The sequence below is a fragment of the Bubalus kerabau genome, chromosome X (assembly GCF_029407905.1).
Source record: "Bubalus kerabau isolate K-KA32 ecotype Philippines breed swamp buffalo chromosome X, PCC_UOA_SB_1v2, whole genome shotgun sequence".
Classification (NCBI taxonomy): domain Eukaryota; kingdom Metazoa; phylum Chordata; class Mammalia; order Artiodactyla; family Bovidae; genus Bubalus; species Bubalus kerabau.
Genome location: NC_073647.1, coordinates 26,980,556 through 26,993,542, shown reverse-complemented (window position 1 = coordinate 26,993,542; position 12,987 = coordinate 26,980,556). Strand labels below are relative to the sequence as shown.

The following is a 12,987-nucleotide window of genomic DNA, read 5'->3' as shown; positions in this document are numbered from 1 at the left end:
TTGGATCCAAAATAAATCTTCCCCATTGGAACTCCCTCTGAGAACAATGACAGCTGCAAAGTGACTAGACACCAGCCCTCATACTTTCACCTCTGGCCTGACTCCTGGATGATGGCATTGTTTTCTAGACCCTTCTAACAACAAGTCCGGACCAAGATCGGGTTTGGCCTGCAGGACCTGCAATGCATTTGAGAATGAGAGTGTGTGTGTATGTGCATGTTTATGTGTGTGTATGTGAGAGAGAGTGTTTGTAGGAATCGGGGAAGAGAGGAAGGACTGCCAACTTCTCAATTTTTCCTGCTGATGTCATCTACCTCTCAGGTTTCTGCCAGGTTGGAGGGGAATGCCCACTCCCTCTGGAGATGCCTGAGACGGCGAGAAGGAGCCACAGCGCCCACAGTCGCCAGCTCTTGGCTCCACCTCCCAGGTTTGTTTCCTTCGCCTTGACAGAGCCTTGGTCCAGTAAGATGATCTGACCACAGCTGGTCTCCTACACTTAGAACAAGTTGGAAGCAAGAGAACTTGGGGAAGGAATTTGGTTTCACTAAAAATAGCTGCTGTATAGACCCTGTGACTTACCACTCCTCACAACAGTCTGCTATGCACCGCATGGGGTCCTCTAACACCTGCCATCACTTTGGATGATTTGCCGGTTCTGCCAGGAGCCCTTGAACCCACGAGGGGCTTAGGGAGCTGGGGGTGCTTTGGCTCAGATGCAGACTCTTGGAAATCTCAGACCTGCATGGTGATGATACGATCAAGAAGCTTCCTCCCCCGTGGGAGCGCGTGACCATTGGCACTCATAACAACAGGTCCCTTTAAGAGTTTGGTCCATGGTGGGATCCAGCTTCTTCCTCACCACTGGGCCCATTGCATCTCCACTTCTAAGGTAAGTGAAACCAAAGTCTTTGGGGGAAAAGCTACTGGAATTGTGATACTCTTGGGTAACCTCGGCCCAGTTTTCCTCCACCTGGGCCAGGGAGGCAAATGTCAGGGCAGGACATACCTTAGGAATAAAAGTCTGAGTCCATGCTCCCAATCATGGTACTGTTTGGCAATTCTTTCCTATCTTTGTCCCCTCCTGCCCAAAAGCAAAGATATTAGCCGGCAGGAAAGCAGCTCAAATGTTAGATTTAACCCTTTCTTGACTTCTCAACTTAGAGTTGCCTTTTTTTAAAGTTGCATTGTGCTTTCTGTCCTGTTACTAACACTGAGAATTTGAACTTGGCCCAGGGCACTGGTTATCTGTGTTTGTCTTTTCTGCTGGTACAGTGACAGAAAGTGACACAGAGCTGCCTAGAGCAGGGATTCCTGTGGCTCAGGCAGGCCCTGTGACAGAGGGAATCCACCCCAGGTACACAAAAGACTTGGTTGGATTCCCTTTCCTCCCTGCAAAACCCCAGTCAGGACATATCTCTGATTTCCAGCTTGTTTATAGCTACAGGCCTTGGGGAAGGAGTTGGAATTGAGGGGAGCTGGAAAATTCTGAGGGTGAGGTTAGGAGACCTCTGAGAGAAAAAGAAGTTGCCTTGGCGTTTGGAAGGTTAAGCACTAACAATTTCTTGCTTAAGGTTAACTTTTGAGTATTTGCTATGCAAAGTACTATGCCAACATTCCAGCTTGCCAAACCAAGGTGTTTTTATGAAAACAAAGAGACACTTTAGTAACAGATATGCTTACTTTAAATGAAAACTACAATCTTAAAATATTACATGGCTAGCGGAGACAAATCTTTTGACTCAGAATCATCATTTGTGTACATTTTGTAGAAGAATGGATTATGGATGGACGCTTGAACATTATATCCCTACCTTTTTTCTCCTTTTACCCATCTTTGGGGTAGATGAGTGTCTAGATATCATAAACTTGAAATCTTAAACCTAGGGAATGCCCTAGCAGTCCAGTGGTTAGGACTCTGTGCTCTTACTGCCAAGGGCCTAGGTTCAATCCTTGGTCAGGGAACTAGGATCCCACAAGTCACATGGCATGGCCAAAAAAACCCCCCTTAAACCTAGATGAAACATCTTGGAAGTCATCTTGTCTGATCCTTAGAGGGGCATGAATTAGGTTGAGTGACCACCTAGTCTGTACCTAGATTGTCGCCTCAGCTTTCCCTGTGACCTCCATGTGGATACATGGTGGATGTTTCCATTTTGAAGCCACGGTTCTATTGACATCACGTCTTACTAGTACTTTCTCCTTTCCAAAAATACTTTAAGGTTTATTCATGTTGCTTCAAAGCCAGATGAAACTTGAATGTTTTGAAGTATTTTCCCCATGTTGAATTTGTGTAACCATATGGCATCATTAATGCCAGATGCTGGTCTTACCACCCAAATGTGTTGTCACATTTCATCGAAAGTCATCAGGGGTTTTGCATTCAAATTGGGTATTCGTTTTATTGAAACACTCTAGAGAAGGCGATTTGCTAGATGTTACCTCTAAATAGCACACTTGTCTAGTACTTTGAACAAATGATTCCTCTAAGAAAATCGCCATGAACAAACAACTTTTCAGGAATGCATTTGTCAGTAAAGCGATGCTTCTCATATTCTACTTCATGAACCAATGCCAGGTTGGCTGCCCAGGAATCACCTGGAAAGATTGTTTAAAAATATAGTTTCTGGGCTGCATCCCTGGAAATTCGGATTCAGAAGGTCTGGTAGTAGAGTCCCAGAACCTGGACTTTTTAGCAAGCCATCCTGATCATTCTGATGCATGGCCAGATTTTGGAGGTTCTGTGAAAGTCAAGGTTGCCCTGCTTTTGTTTCTTTGTCCCACATCTCTTAATGATTTTCTGTTGCCTTCAGGAAAAAGTTCATACTTCATTTGGCATTCCCCAGGCCCTCCATGTTCTAGCCCTAACCCACCTTTCCAATCTGATTCCTTGTTTTTCCTCTTCACATCCACCCCCAGTCAAATTGAATTGGCCACTCTTCATTTTACTTCCATGCCTGGGCACTTAACTAATGCCTTTGACTGCTGCGTCCTTCCTTACATCTCTGCACACCCAAATCTGCCCTATTTCTCATGGTCTAGGCTTCACTGTACGTAAGAAGGACTCCGAGGGTGTCTTTAAAATACCAAGTCCTAAATCTCACTTCTGGAGATTCTGATTCAGCAGGCCTGGAGTGCTCAGGAGCCTCAGAGGGTCTGATGCTGGCACGCTTTCAGAGACATTACATCTAGCTCAAATGTCATCTCTTTATAAAACCATTGCTCAAAGCTTTCATGCTTCTCCACTCCAAATCCTAAAGCATTTTGTTTATAGATCATAATTTAATACTTCACTCTTTACCTTTTATTTGAATCATTCCTGTACATCATCATTTCTCTCACTCAACAGACATTCACTGAGTGCCTAATATAAAGGTATATCTTTCCTCGAGAACCCATGCTCCTTGGGAGAAAGGATCTGTGTCCGTCTGTCCATGTGAACACCTTGAGCCTGAGTGCGCAGAGTCAGTGGACATCATCAAGTTTAAATCACTCTGCAGTAGATGAAGCAAGGCAAGAAACCATCCCAAGGATAAAGCTTTATTTTCCCTCAGAAATGTGAGTGTGAGGCAGACCCTTTCTGTCTCTATGCCCAAAATCTGAGATGTATGCACCAGAAGGGGATCTGAGAAGACTTCTGGTTGGAAAATCTCAGAGCACAATGATGACTGGGTTCCAGGAAGTCTCTTGGCTTAGGTAGCATGGGAAAGCACCTGGCATTTCTAAATACAGTAGTTCTGCCATAAGGGAGGGACGAGCAGAGGAGGGGCAGGAGACACTGGGTGATGGAGATCTGCAGGGACTTCACTGGGGGTACACTTCCCTTCTGTCCTTCACCTGGTGTAACAACTGCAGCTCCTCTAGAATCATCCATTATTGAAATTATGTGGCTCTTTAATTATTTGGAGTTTACCTAAACACATATTAATATGTGATTGTGTAAAAATAACGTATAATTACATAAAAATACATAACCCACATTACTAGCCTTGAAGGTATCCTTCTATATTTCTATTCTCATATAATTATATAAAACATGCATATGTACACGTAAATACATTTTTGCTATAGATTTTTTACAAACGTTATGTCATGTTACTTAAACATTCTTGCATCTTATTCTTCTTGCCGTGTACTAGTTGTGTGACTTTAGCTTCTCTGGTCTTCAGTTTCCTCATCTGGAAAATGAAGATAATAATAGTACTTACCACTTAGGGTTATTATGAGTATTCATGGAGTTAAAATACATAAAGCACTTAAAATAGAGCTATATAGGAGTGCTTATTATTAGCATTATTACTATTATTCTCATTCAACAAAACATACAAGTCATCTGCAGTTGCTGGACTTCATTCTTTTTAATGGTTGCACAGAATTTTGTGATGGAGAACAATTTCTCTATCCATTTGACTTTTAGTGGACATTCACTTTGCTTCCTTTTTTATTTTTATTTTTGGTCACAAGAAAGCAACATTGCAACCTTCCTATATATACCCTTTTGCTTTGTTGTTCAGTCACTCAGTTGTGTCTGACTCTTTGTGACCCCATGGACTGCAGCACACCAGGCTTCCCTGTCCTTCACCATCTCCCAGAGCTTACTCAAACTCATGTCCATTGAGTCAGTGATGCCATCCAAACATCTCATCCTCTGTCATCCCCTTCTCCTCCTGCTTTCAATCTTTCCCAGCATCAGGGTCTTTTCTAATTAGTCGACTCTTCACATCAGGTGGCCAAAGTATCGAAGCTTCAGCTTTAGCATCAGTCCTTCCAATGAACGTTTAGCACTGATTTCATTTAGGATTGACTGATTTGATCTCAAACCAGACCCTTAACCTGCACTTTTTTTTTTCTTGCTCTGGGACAGATTCCCAGGAATGGAATAGCTAGGTTAAAAAGTGCATATATATTGTTTTAAATTTCATTAAAGGTCACCATGTTGCTTTCTAAAAAGCATGTAACAAGTACACAGTTATGTCAGTAAGGTATGGGTGTACACCATTTCAGGCAATCCCATCAATCGTTGATCTTTCTGCTGTTTTTAAGTTTTAACAGTTGTATGAAAAAGACCATCTCATTGTTATTTTAACTTGAGTTTCTATGGCTACTCATGAGTCTGAGTATCTTTTGAAAAAATTGTTGGCCATTTGGATTTGCTTCTTAGTGGCTCTTCATATCGTTTGCTTATTTTTTGAATGGGTTGATTCTCCTTGTCAACTTCTAAAAACTCCTCCTATGTTATTGCTATAAGCCCCTCATCTATTACCTGTGTGCAGCTTTGCGTCCAGTTTCTTGTTGTATTGATTTTACTTATTGGGCCTTGTGCCAAAATTTTGAAATATATATATATATATATATATATATAGTTAAATTTCTTTTATAACTTCTGAGTTTTAAGGATTGGTTAAGAGAGTTTTCCCACTCCTAGCAAATTTGGAAAACTCAGCAGTGGCCACAGGACGGGAAAAGGTCAGTTTTTACTCCAATCCCAAAGAAAGGCAATGCCAAAGAATGCTTAAACACCCGCACAATTGCACTCATCTCACACGCTAGTAAAGTGATGCTTAAAATTCTCCAAGCCAGGCTTCAGCAATATGTGAACCGTCAACTTCCAGTTGTTCAAGCTGGTTTTAGAAAAGGCAGAGGAACCAGAGATCAAATTGCCAACATCCGCTGGATCATAGAAAAAGCAAGAGAGTTCCAGAAAAACATCTATTTCTGCTTTACTGACTATGCCAAAGCCTTTGACTGTGTGGATCACAAGAAATTGGGAAAATTCTGAAAGAGATGGGAATACCAGACCACCTGACATGCCTCTTGAGAAACCTATATGCAGGTCAGGAAGCAACAGTTAGAACTGGACATGGAACAACAGACTGGTTCCAAATAGGAAAAGGAGTACGTCAAGGCTGTATATTGTCACCCTGCTTATTTAACTTATATGCAGAGTACATCATGAGAAATGCTGGGCTGGAGGAAGCACAAGCTGGAATCCAGATTGCTGGGAGAAATATCAATAACCTCAGATATGCAGATGACACCACCATTATGGCAGAAAGTGAAAAGGAACTCAAGAGCCTCTTGATGAAAGTGAAAGAGGAGAGTGAAAAAGTTGGCTTAAAGCTCAATATTCAGAAAACTAAGATCATGGCATCTGGTCCCATCACTTCATGGGAAATTGATGGGGAAAGAGTGGAAACAGTGTCAGACTTTATTTTTTTGGGCTCCAAAATCACTGCAGATGGTGATTGCAGCCATGAAATTAAAAGACACTTGCTCCTTGGAAGGAAAGTTATGACCAACCTAGACAGCATATTAAAAAGCAGAGATATTACTTTGCCAACAAAGGTCCGTCTAGTCAAGGCTATGGTTATTCCAGTGGTCATGTGTGGTTGTGAAAGTTGGACTGTGAAGAAAGCTGAGTGCCGAAGAATTGATGCTTTTAAACTGTGGTGTTGGAGAAGACTCTTGAGAGTCCCTTGGACTGCAAGGAGATCCAACCAGTCCATCCTGAAGGAGATCAGTCCTGGGTGTTCATTGGAAGGACTGATGCTAAAGCTGAAACTCCAATACTTTGGCCACCTCATGCGAAGAGTTGAGTCATTGGAAAAGACTCTGATGCTGGGAGGGATTGGGGGCAGGAGGAGAAGGGGACGACAGAGGATGAGATGGCTGGATGGCATCACTGACTCGATGGACATGAGTTTGAGTGAACTCCGGGAGTTGGTGATGGACAGGGAGGTCTAGCGTGCTGTGATTCATGGCGTCGCAAAGAGTCGGACACGACTGAGTGACTGAACTGAACTGAACTAAGAGAGTTTTCCTACTCCTAGGTTACACATATATTTTCCTAGATTTTCTTGCAAGACTTACTGTTTTTATTTTTTTTAATTTTATTTTATTTTTAAACTTTACATAATTGTATTAGTTTTGCCAAATATCACAATGTTTTTATATTTAAATATGTCCTTACCTGGAAACTATTGATTTTTGGTATAAAATAGAAGTCCAATTTTTTTCCAAATATTTAGTTTTATTTATTTGGCTGTGCCAGGTCTTAGTTGCAGCATGAGCAATCTTCTTTTTATTTTATTTTATTTTATTTTTAAACCTGAAACACTGTATTAGTTTTGCCAAACATCAAAACGAATCTGCCACAGGTATACATATGCTCCCCATCCCAAACCCTCCTCCCTCCTCCCTCCCCACACCATCCCTCTGGGTCGTCCCAGTGCACCAGCCCCAAGCATCCAGTATCGTGCATTGAACCTGGACTGGCAACTCGTTTCATACATGATATTACACATGTTTCCATGCCATTCTCCCAAATCTTCCCACCCTCTCCCTCTCCAACAGAGTCCATAAGACTGTTCTATACATCAGTGTCTCTTTTGCTGTCTCGTACACAAGGTTATTGTTACCATCTTTCTAAATTCCATATATATGCGTTAGTATACTGTATTGGTGTTTTTCTTTCTGGCTTACTTCACTCTGTATAATAGGCTCCAGTTTCATCCACCTCATTAGAACTGATTCAAATGTGTTCTTTTTAATGGCTGAGTAGTACTCCATTGTGTTGTGGCATGTGAGATCTAGTTCCCCAACCAGGAATCGAACACAGGTCCCCTGCATTGGGAGCATGGAGTCATAGCCACTGGACCACCAGGGAAGTCCCGAAGTCTAATGGTTTATTCTTCCAAATTAATAGCTAGTTCCATCTCTATTGTTCATTAACAATCCATCTTCTTTCCACTAAAATGAAATATTTTTGCCATGTATTAAATGATTATGTACGGGACTTAATTCTTTATTCTCTACTTGAGTCCTCTGTTCTAATTGCCTATTATTCCCATGCCACTACCATGTTTTGACTTCATTATGTTGACATTAAGGTATAACTGATATCTGGTTAAAATATTTTTCTCTAATTATTCTTATTTTTCATGGCTATTCTAAGGTTTATATTTTTCCATACAAATATTAAGGTTATGTATACACATCTTCTTCAACTTATGATGGGGTCGCTAAGTTGCTTCAGTCATGCCCGACTGTGCAAGCCTATGGACTGCAACCTGCCAGGCTCTTCTGTCCATGGGATTCTCCAGGCAAGAGTACTGGAATGGGTTGCCATTTCCTACCAGCGGATCTTCCCGACCCAAGGATTGAACTTATGTCTTTTACATCTACCTGCATTTGTAGTTGGGTTATTTACCACTAGCACCACCTGGGAAACTCTATGATGGGGTTCAGTTCAGTTCAGTTGCTCAGTCGTGTCAGACTGTTTGTGAACGCATGGACTGTAGCACTCCAGGCTTCTCTGTCCATCACCAACTCCCAGAGCTTGCTCAAACTCATGTCCATTGAGTCAGTGATGCCATCCAACCATCTCATCTTCTGTCGTCCCCTTCTCTTCCTGCCTTCAATCTTTCCCAGCATCAGGGTCTTTTCCAATGAGTCAGTTCTTCACATCAGGTGGCCAAAGTATTATAGCTTCAGCTTCAGCATCAGTCCTTCCAGTGAATATTCAGGACTGATCTCCTTTAGGATGTACTGGTTTGATCTCCTTGCAGTCTGAGAGACTCTCAACAGTCTTCTCTAAAACCACATTTCAAAAGCATCAATTCTTCGGTGCTCAGCTTTCTTTACGGTCCCACTCTCACACCCATACATGACTACTGGAAAAACCATAGCTTTGACTAGATGGACCTTTGTCAGCAAAATTCCCTTGTGGCTCAGCTAGTAAAGAATCTGCCTGCAATGCAGGAGACCTGGGTTCAATCCCTGGGTTGGGAAGATCCCCTGAGAAGGAAAAGGCTACCCAGTCCAATATTCTGGCCTGGAGAATTCCATGGACTGTGTATTCCATGGGGTCACAAAAAGTCAGACACAACTGAGTGACTTTCAAAAAAAAGAAGGAACCTGGAACGTTGATTCAACAAAAAGAGAGAGGCGACCCTCCTCTCTTGATTGTCCATGGGCAAGGAGCTGCACGATGGGGTTATATCCTGATAAATCCATTCTAAGTTGAAAATATCCTGTTAAAAATGCATTTAATACACCTAACCCTGCATAGTATCATAACCCAGTCTACTTTAAACATGTTTAGAATACTTACATTAGCTTATAGTTGGACAAAATCCTCTAACACAAAACCTATTTTAGAATAAATTGTGGAATATCTCAGGGCTTCCCAGGTGGCTCAATGGTAAATAATCTGCCTGCCAATACAGGAGCTGCAAGAGACAGGGATTTGATCGCTGGGTCCAGAAGATCCCCTGGAGTAGGAAATGGCAACCCACTCCAGTATCCTTGCCTGGGAAATAGAGGAACGTGGTGGGCTACAGTCCAGGGGGCTGCAAAGAGTGTACTAAGCGACTGAGCATACACACAAGTTTGATATCTCATGTAATTTATTGAATACTGTAGGGAAAGTGAACAACAGAACGGTTGTATGAGTACAGAATGGCTGTAAACATGGATTATTCATGCTTGTGATCATCTGACTGACTGGGAGCTGCAGTGGGGGCTGGTGCCCAGCATCACTAGAGAGTATGGGACCACATAGTTCTAGCCCATGAAAAGATCAAAATTTGAATTACAATTTCTAGTGAATATATATTACTTTTGCACCATTGTATGATCAATAACTCATAAGTCGAAGCATCATAAATGGGGGACCATCTGCAAAAATAAATTCCCTCTCTTTTACTTGAAAAATCATGTTGGGAATCTAAATTGGAATTTTAAAAAGAACATTGGTTTTGTGAAAATTGACATTTTATGATATAAAATCTTATAATTCTTTAATTCATTCCCTTTTTTCCAGATTTTGTTTTATGTCTTTCAGTCAGCTATTGTAATTTTCTTCCTACTGGCCTGATGTTTTTCTTGTTATATAGGTTTTTTTCATTACTACAAATATAATTTTTCTCATTTTCATATCTTGGTGTTGATTGCTTGAATAGAGAAATGCTATCTGTTTTGTATAGTAACCTTGTATTCTTTACCATACCAAATTCTCTAAATAAGTCTCACAGATTTTATTAGAGTGTTCTGTTTGGGTAGCTGTACAAATATACCACTAGCAGACAAAGAAATAGATGTCTTTTCTGATATTTGTTAGTTCTTTTCCTCTTTTTTTGGTCTTTTTTATAAGCTAGAATCCCCAAGGCAATGTTGAATAGTAATGAGGATAAGAAGCATTCTTGTCGACTTCTGAATTTTATTTGAAGAGGTCAGTGTTTTGCCATTTGAGATAATATTTGGCATCCATTTTTGGTAAACAATCTGTATTATTTTAAGAAATTTCCTTCTAATCCTGTTTCACTTAAAAATGTATTAAGAGTGCAGCTGAGTTTTATCAGTTGACTTTGAAGCCTTTCTTGATACCATTATTCAACCAGTTTTCTTTTTTAATTTACTAATGTAGTGAATTATGTTGATAGATTTGCTGACACTGAACCTCCTTTGCATTTCCAAATGTAATACTGTATATCAGTAATTTCTGTGAAACAAACCAGCCAAAATCTCAGTGGCTTCAAAAACAACAATCATTTCTTCCTGTTCATGGTTTCTTCAGGCTAGTTGGGGTCTGATTAGTCTAGTCTGGGCTCAACCAAGTGGTTCTGCTTGTCGCTTGCAGGTCTGTTGGTCTAATGGGGCTGCTTTGCTTCAGGGAGTGGTGGCTGGAGCAGCTTTGCCCCAGGTGACTCTTATCCTCCTCCTGGGGAAAGCAGGCAGCCCAGGCTGTTTCAAAGTGACTGCAGACGCACAAGAAGGGAGGCAGAACTGCATAAGGCCTCTTGAAGTGTAGGCTGGGGACTGGTACCCTTGGACCTCATTTTATTCCCTCAAAGCCATTTGGCTTCCCTGGTGGCTCAGTGGTAAAGAATCCACCTGCTAATGCAGGAAAGGCAGGATTGATCCCTGGGTTGGGAAGATCCCCTGGAGAAGGAAATGGCAACTCACTCCAGTGTTCTTGCCTGGGAAATACCATGGACAGAGGAGCCTGGTGGGCTACAGTCCATGGGGTCGCAAAGGGTCGAACATGACTGAGTGACTGAACAATGACAAAGTTAAGGGGCGGGGAAATATATACCATGTTGTTGGCAGAAACTCCAAAATCAAATGAAAAAATTCTTGGACACATGGAGGGGCGAAGAATTATGGCCCTTGCTAGCCATAACTTTACTGAAAGATTGTTGGATTATATTTGCAAGTGTTGTATTCAAAATGTCAGCATCTACATTTTAAAAGTGTTTATGGATTTCTTCTTGGTAGCCTCCTTTGTAGATTTGGTTATTTAATTAAATTGGCTTCCTAGAAAAGAATTAAGGGGGTTCCCATTAACCTACTCTGTAGATGACCCCAGCAGCTTTCTCCACTGAAGAAACCAGTGGCTACAGGAGTGCAAGGCACAAAACTAGACCCCACCTCCCCCCCCCCCCCACAGCTGACCCATGCCACTGTGTGTGCTCTCAGGGCTAGACCCTCCAGCTGTGCTCTTGCACACTGCTGGCCTGGCACCCATCACCAGCCTTCACTGCCATGTGTGCATCTGTGTTGACATCCTACAGCCATGGAAGTGTATGCTGATAGCCAGGGCCCCTGCAGCTGCTTGTGGGCCTGGATCTGGCCCTTTCTCCTATCACTAACCTGCACCACTAAGCTCACCTGCAGCTAGGCCCAGCATTTATGCACCTGTACACCTCCAATCTGGTTTCCACTGCAGTGCATCAAAAATAATAAAATACTTAGTAATAAATTTAACCAAAAATCTATTTACAAAGCTAAAAGACATTGATGAAAGAAACTCAAAATGATAAAAATAAATAGAATGATATCTACATTCATGAATCAGAGGAGTTAATATTACTAAAATGTCCCTACTACACAAAGCCATTCATTGCACCCTCTATCAAAATTCCAATAGCACTTATAAAAGAAATTTAAAAAAATCCTGAAATTCATATGGCACCACAAAAGACCATGAACAGACAGAGAAATCTTGAGCTAGAAAAGAGCTGGAGTCCTCACTCTTGTTGATTTCAAACTATATTACAAAACTATAATGATCAAAACAGTATGGCATTGGCATGATCAAGGAAACAGACTTGAGAGGCCACTAAGGAGACTAGAATATTCAGTGGAGAATGGATAGTCTCTTCAATAAACAGTATTGGGAAAACTAGATACCCATATGCAAAAGGATGAAATTGGACCTCTATCTTACACCACTTACAAAATGTTAACTCACAATGGTTTAAGAACTTAATTGTAAGACCTGAAACTGTAAAATTCAAGAAATCTCCTAGACCTTGGTTGCTGCTACTGCTGCTGTTAAGTCACTTCAGTCATGTCTGACTCTGTGTGATCCCGTAGACGGCAGCCCACCAGGCTCCCTGTCCCTGGGATTCTCCAGGCAAGAACACTGGAGTGGGTTACCATTTCCTTCTCCAATGCATGAAAGTGAAAAGTGAAAGTGAAGTTGCTCAGTCCTGTCTGACTCTTCGCAACCCCATGGACTGCAGCCTACCAGGCTCCTTCGTCCATGGGATTTTCCAGGCAAGAGTACTGGAGTGGGGTGCCATTGCCTTCTCCGAGATCTTGGTTATGGCAATGATTTTTTGGGTATGGCACCAAAAGCATAGGCAACAAATGCAAAAATTAACCAGTGGAATCATATTAAACCAAAAAGCTTCTGCATAGCAAAAGAAATAATCAACAAAATGAAAAGACAACCTATGGAATGGGAGGAAGTATTTCCAAATCATGTATCTGGTAAGGATTAATATACAAAATCTATAAAGAACTCATATAACTCAGTAGTGAAAACACCCAAACAATCCAATTAAAAAATAAGCAAAACACCTGAATGGACATTTTTTTCACAGAAGACATACAAGTGGGCAACAGGTATAGGAGGAGGTGCATGAAGTCACTAATCATCAGGGAAATCCAAATCAAAACCAAAATGAGATGTCACCTCACATC

General features: G+C 41.4%; 1 protein-coding gene across 1 annotated transcript in view; it reads left to right on the top strand.

Moving 5' to 3' along the window:
* The first annotated feature begins 572 nt into the window (after window positions 1-572).
* FGF13 (fibroblast growth factor 13) overlaps window positions 573-12,987 on the top strand; it is a 574,996-nt gene continuing 562,581 nt past the window's right edge. Inside the window, exon 1 of the mRNA XM_055565011.1 lies at window positions 573-889. The gene's annotated coding sequence lies outside the window, so the exon portion shown is untranslated. The remainder of the gene's footprint in view (window positions 890-12,987) is intronic.